This window comes from Dioscorea cayenensis, chromosome 4, assembly GCF_009730915.1.
Source record: "Dioscorea cayenensis subsp. rotundata cultivar TDr96_F1 chromosome 4, TDr96_F1_v2_PseudoChromosome.rev07_lg8_w22 25.fasta, whole genome shotgun sequence".
In the NCBI taxonomy this organism is placed as follows: domain Eukaryota; kingdom Viridiplantae; phylum Streptophyta; class Magnoliopsida; order Dioscoreales; family Dioscoreaceae; genus Dioscorea; species Dioscorea cayenensis.
This window is the reverse complement of record NC_052474.1, coordinates 13,245,261-13,252,037: the sequence shown is the minus strand read 5'-3', so window position 1 is coordinate 13,252,037 and position 6,777 is coordinate 13,245,261. Positions and strand designations below refer to the sequence as shown.

General features: G+C 41.5%; 1 non-coding gene across 1 annotated transcript; it reads left to right on the top strand.

Annotated features, from left to right (window-relative positions):
• The first annotated feature begins 5,162 nt into the window (after positions 1-5,162).
• Positions 5,163-5,269, top strand: LOC120259788. The gene has a single exon (XR_005536338.1). It is a non-coding gene; the product is annotated as a small nucleolar RNA R71 (small nucleolar RNA).
• Positions 5,270-6,777: the final 1,508 nt, after the last annotated feature.

Genomic DNA, 6,777 nt, shown 5'->3' with positions numbered 1-6,777 from the left:
ATGATCTTAGAAGATGCCTATCACACGTGATCTTCTTCGATGATGCTTGTTGATGTACTCTTGAGAAATCTGCTAGAATCTATTATAATATGGAAGAAACTCTATCTCCCACAGCTCATATCTCCAGAAATCCGACCTCCCTCGCTTCTTTGGGAAAAGACTCTTCCTGAATTTAGAGAATACTGGGGTATTTATAATAATCAACTCCGCCACAGCCTCACCATGGCGTTATGATGCCGGTTGTGAGTAAGTTGTTTCTTGTGCTCTAAGTCGCATCTTGGCATAGTCTTTGCACATTATGTGTCTGGACAATGGCCATTATGGACTTCACAACAACGGTTGTGAGGCTGTTTTAGCTTCTATGTTGCTACTAGTGAGCTCATATTGCTACGGCCTGATCATGGTAGTAATAAGTGTAGACATTGAGCGTTGTGTGTTGCTATAACACCTGGTGTGAGTCGTTGTGCAGCCTTGATTCAACAACTTGCTTCATTTTGGTCCAAAACATCCTCTAATTCACATCTTTCTTCCTAAAATAGAAATAAAGAATGTTGTAAACAAAAGGATGAAATTTCATACTATTGAGATACTAAACATGTATAATTTCATGATAAATATAGTATAATTGATATAAAGCATCATATGACTCAGATGTTGAAGTTAATTGAGGAAAAACTTCTGGGTTCTCTCCCTAGTAACACGGAAGTCAATCCCAAGGAATCTCTGAAGGCCATTACTTTGAGAAGTGGTAAGCAACTTCCATGCCTTACCAAGACTGAACCTGAGGTTGAGATTGTTAAGACTCTGTCAAGAGCAAGGCAGACAGTGAAAAGTGATTCTATGACTCCAGTTGATAGTAAGGAGAAAGGACAGGAATAGGGTAAGGAAAAAACTGAAATGCCCAAGTACCAACCCAAACTTCTTTATCCAGTAAAGATGAAGAAAGATCAACAAGGAGAGTAGTACAAGAAATTTCTACATGTGTTCAAGGACTTGCACATTAATGTCCCATTCGTTAAGGCTTTTGCTCAAATGTCGAGATATGTAAAATTCTCGAAGGAACTGCTCAATAACAAGAGGAAGCTTGAGGAAGTGTCTTAAGTGACGCTTAGTGAAGAGTGTTCAGCCTTGATTACCAACAAGCCTCCCAAGAAAGAGAAAGACCCTGGGGGATTTATCATCCCATGCACAATGTATGGACTTGTGGACGAAAAAACTCTAGCCAATCTTGGTGCAAGTATCAACTTTATGCCTTATCGAATCTTCCAAAAAATCTCAGGGCTAGGAGAACCAAAGGCTACCACAATGATATTACAATTGGTGGACAGGTCCATTCGGTAACCAAGAGGAATTATCAAAGATGTGTTGGTGAAAGTGGACAAGTTCATCTTACCGGTGGATTTTGTAATTCTAGATGTGAAAAACAAGGTGGAAGTGCCTCTCATTTTGGGACAACCATTCTTAGAAACCTCAAAAACTTTAATTGATGTGAAGGATGTCCAGATGGTACTTCGTCTAGGAGAGGAAGAGATCACTTTCAAGCTTCAAGACTTGATGAGACACTCTATGGATTTTGATGATACTTGTTATTGTGTCGATGTGGTTGATGAGTTTGTTTTTGAATATGTGTAGGACACATTCATGAAGGATAAACTGTTAGAGCTCTTAGAAGATGAACACCCTGAAAGATGATGAGTCAAGTTAATTGGTGGAGGAAATGTGGTACCATAAAGTGGTGGAGTCCGAAGTGCCTGTGCCTCTGGCATTACCAAAGAAAAAATCTTGCCGTGCCAAGAGAGGATTGAAACAAGTGATTTCAAGAAAAGAGAAAAGAACATCTGCCGTCTATGTCGATAAGTGCTTTGGAAGTGTGTAAGAATGGCCTCCCAAGTATCAAAAGAACATCTGCATCCTCATCGACATCCAACACTACAAAGTCTACAGTAAATATGTACTTATCCATCTTGACAAGTACATCTTCAATGATGCCCCTCGAATTACTCACTGTTTGGTCCGCCAATTGCAATGTCATCCAAGTGGGCCTAAGCTCTCCCAATCCTAGCTTCTGAAAAAACAAGTATGGCGTGACATTGATACTAGCCCCCGAATCCGCCAATGCCATCTCTTCACCCAAATTGCCAATGTTGCATGGAATCACAAAGCTTCCGGGGTCTTTCTTCTTGTTCTGTATATTCTTTTGCAACACCGCTGAATAAGGGCATCTAAGATCACCGATGCAATCTCCTCCAACTTCCACTTGTTGGTCAAAAGATCTTTTAAGAACTTGGCATACCGAGGCATTTGAGACAATGCCTCCACAAAAGAAATATTGATGTGCAATTGTTTGAATATACCCAAGAACTTCTTTTATTGCTCATCATTTTGGTCATTCTTCAATCTTGATGGATACAGAATTCTTGGCTTGTAAGGTGGGGGTGCCATCTCCTTCTCTTTGTTAGCCCTCTCCTCAACATCCACGACCTCGGGTGCTTCAACATTGGCCTTCTCACTTGGAAGCCTACCCTAAACATCACGACCACTTCTCAAAGTGATTACCTTCACATGTTCTCTCAGATTAGTCTCGATATTACTCAGCAAGCTTCCTTATGGTCTCTCCGAAAGAGACTTCACAATTTGCCCCACTTGATTTTCTAAATTGTGCAATGAAGCGGTGTGGTTACGAAGTGTAGCCTCGACCGATTAGAACCATGTATCCGATGATTGCACAAATTTAGTCAAGGCTTTCTCTAAGTCAATCATCCAGGTTTCCAAGACTGAAACTCTATTCTCCATGTTTGGGGCTTGTTGTTGTTGAAAACCCGGTGGTGCTGATAACGCCCCTTGCGTATATCCCGCAAGTGCATGGGTTTGTCGAAGCAATAAAATCCCAGGTGAGTGGGTATCGTATCCACAGGGAATAGTGAGTAAAAATACTTAAGTTGTTTCTGAACTAAGCGAAATATGAATAGTGATTTGTGTGGTAAGATGTAATGCAAACAAAAGTAAAAGAGACAAGAGAAAGAGCACAAGTAAATGAGAGGTAAGGCATCGATATAAATGGAGTACTCGGATATTGATCCGCCTAGGACAATCATCTCAAGTGTAAAAATCCCTCTATTATGCTTCCTAACTAATGCATTAATGAGTCGTGGAGATCCTTTAATACATGGTCCCAAATCTAAAAGTCAACCATGTCTTACCCTATACCTATCCCGGAGGAGGAATTGAACAATCTCTCAACCTCGCACTCGTATAGAATTGCAATGAGTTCTAGGGATTCCTAGTGATAAATCCTCTTCCTATATGTAGACCTAACCCTTTGTTCCAAGCGGAAGGTCCCTAGCCACAATTAAGCCCTAGATGCTAAAATCACTTCAACGCTTCACTCCATTGCACTCGCAACTAAGCCCTAGCGGAAGGTCATCCCTTAGCCCATTCACTCTATTATGACCGCAAAGAACTCAAGGAATTGGAGGTAGAATAAATCACACCGGAGGGTAAAGGGGACACTCCGCTACCTCTCGGCTCACCCTCTCAACTATCTCCAATCTAACTTTGTCTAACTCTCGTGGTGTGCCACTCACTCATAAGGGTTACCAACAATAACTCTCAACGCTAGTGTCACTCTAAGGGAGTATTCATACAATCAATGCATTTAATATTGGAACTCAATAAAAACATCAATTAATGAAAGCATAATAACAAGGTTCAATGAAACAAATACATCCTAGGGTTCACAATCCAAGTACCCACTAAGGAGTTTGGCTCTCCATGGAGGTAATTACAATCAATGAAATTGAATGTAAAAGTAATGAATCCATAGAAAACCCCCTCGATAGTCATGACTAGGGTCTTGGGAGAGTCCTCTACTCGTCCAAAGGTCCCTTTGTCCGGCCTAGGATACACCTCGCCGGATGGGTGCCGACGAAAGTTCTCCCACTAACCTTCTTCCAAACGAAGCGCAATGTCAGAGTAATAGAACCTCTCCTAATCCCTAGCTAATACCTCTCAAAACCTTAACCGCAGCCCTCTCCCAAGTTGGGGAAAAGATGGAGAAAAGAATGCTGAAATCGGGGCTGAAATCGTCCTTAAATAGTGCTGGAATCGGGAATCCACACACCCATGTGAATATTTCACATGGCCCGTGTGGAATTAACGCACGGGCGTGTGGCTTCTCTGGACAACTCCTTCGGCCGGCCGTAAACCGTACCTGCTATAGTATTTTGCTACAGTGTTGATCGGAAACACTCCCAAAACCATGCTTTCATCGAGGTAACGTAAATGGGTACATGTTTACGTTGTAGATCGCTTTGCTTCTTCAATGAACGGCCACGTTGGTGGAGATCTTGTTACACATGCACAAGCCAGAATACTTAGAATGTGACTGCCTCTGTGCCACTCCAAATCATTGTGCTAGCTTGAATATAAGGAGGTTGGCACACATTCTAGCATCTTGAACCCGACTTATGTCTTCACGTTTGAACCTTCTCAAGATTTCCTCCAAATGGTGCACTCACGATCTACATTGGCTTCTTTCTCTAGGATTCGGCTTCAAAACCTATATGCATGAACGTAACATAAAAACACACATATTAGCGTTAAAACCAAATAAAAGAAAGTAATGCTCATCATAAGGAAAGAACACTTCGTATTCTTATCACACAAGCACTTATGAGGTGGTATGGCTTTTGCTGCTCTTGGTTACTCCATGACAAATTGGGGTGGTTCCTCCACCCTTAGTTGTAGGTGTTGCTATAAGGATTACCTTGTACCCTTCCTAAATTGCCCACAAAGTCTACTTATTCAGTCGGGGCTGATGTAACAATTGAAATAGGACAATCAGACGGCATATGTGAATCCCCCACAACCATCACAACTCATGATCGCGGCCACCCTCGATGAAGTCAATGTATCCAATTTCTTGCTCAATACCTCTACTTGGGTTGCTAAGGATGTAACCGCATCATTTTCATGGAGTCCAAAAACTTTCTTCCTTTTCCCTTGCATTCCTTTCGTAGTTATTCATGGCCATTTCCTCTACCAACTGTCGGGCATCTTCAGGGTTCTTGTTCCCCATTGTACCTCCTGCGGCGGCATCTAGAAGTTGTCTTGTACTTGGATTCAACCCTTTATAAAAAGTCTGAATGATCATCCATTCGGGGAAACCATGCTGTGGACACTTCCGCAATAGGTCCTTGAATCATTCCCATGTCTCATACAAGGATTCATGCTCCATCTGTACAAACGACGATATTTCATTACGAAGCTTCACCGATTTCCCTGAGGGGAAGAACCTTGCAAGAAAAGCTTTGACCATTTCATTCCATGTCGTGATGGATGCTCGTGGTAAAGAATGTAGCCACTACTTTGCTCTTCCTTTTAGAGAAAATGGGAAAGCCCTCAATCTTATAGCATCATCCGTAACATCGTTAATCTTCAGCATGTTACAAACTTCCAAGAAGTATTCAATATGGTTGTTTGGATGATCATCGGCCAAACCATTGAACTGCACCATCTACGGTATCATTTAAATGCATGATGGCTTTAGCTCAAAGTTCAGAGTTGTAATCTTGGGCTACACAATGCTAGATTGTGTCCCCAATACTGACGGTCTGGCGTAATCAGAAAGTGTTCTCTATTGTTTATTCCGTTCTGCCATTTTGTCAGACCCTTCAACTTCCACTTCAGCCAGATTCGATGGTTCTCGCACAAGCTCTTTACCCTTTCTTCTGAGTGTACATTCAAGTTCAAGATCACCTTGAATTAATATCAAAGGGTTCTCTCTGGTCATAACCTAGAGCTGCACTAAAATAAAGAAAACAAATCAGAATGATGAATGGATAAAATAACAAAGTGCAAAGAATCTCTAATGCCTACTCCCAGGCAACGGAGCCAAAAACATGACAACGACCCTTGCGTGTGACCCGCAAGTGTGTGGGTTTGTCAAAGTAATAAATCCCAAGTGAGTGGGGTATCGTATCTATAGGGAGTAGGGAATAAAAATACTTAAATTTCTACTTAACAAAGCAAAGATGAATAATTGTTGTGTTGATAAAGTGTAATGTAAGCAGAAACAAAAGAAACAAGAACGAGAGGCCCAAGTAAGTGAGAAGAAAGGCAATCGATAGAAGTGGGGTACTTGGACAATGCTACCCTAGGACTAATGTTTCAAGTGCAAGACCTACTATTATGCTTCCTAACTAATGCTTAATAAGTCATGGAAATCCTAAAGCACACGGTCCAAAACCTAAGGTCAACCATGACTAACTCTACACTATGTCCCGGCCGAGAAATCGCTCAGTCTCAACACCTCACACTGTACAACGTTGCATGGAGTTATAGGGATCATCCGTAACACCGTTAATCTTCAGGATGTCATAAACTTCCAAAAAGTTTTCAATATGGTTGTTTGGATCCTCATCGACCAAACCATTGAACTGCTCCGACTGCTGTATCATTTGGATGAATTCTGGCTTTAGCTCAAAGTTCGGAGCTGTAATCATGGGCCGCACAATGCTAGATTGTGTCCCCAATACTGATGGTCTGGCGTAATCAGAAATTGCTCTCTATTGTTCATTATGTTCTGCTATGTTGTTAGACCCTTCAAATTCCACTTCAGTTAGATTCGATGGTTCTTGCACAGGCTCTTTACCCTTTCTTCTGAGTGTACGTTCAAGTTCAGTATTACCTTCAATTAAAATCGAAGGGTTCCCTCGGGCTATAACCTAGAGCTGCACCAAAATAAAGAAAACAAATCAGAACGATGATAGAATAAGA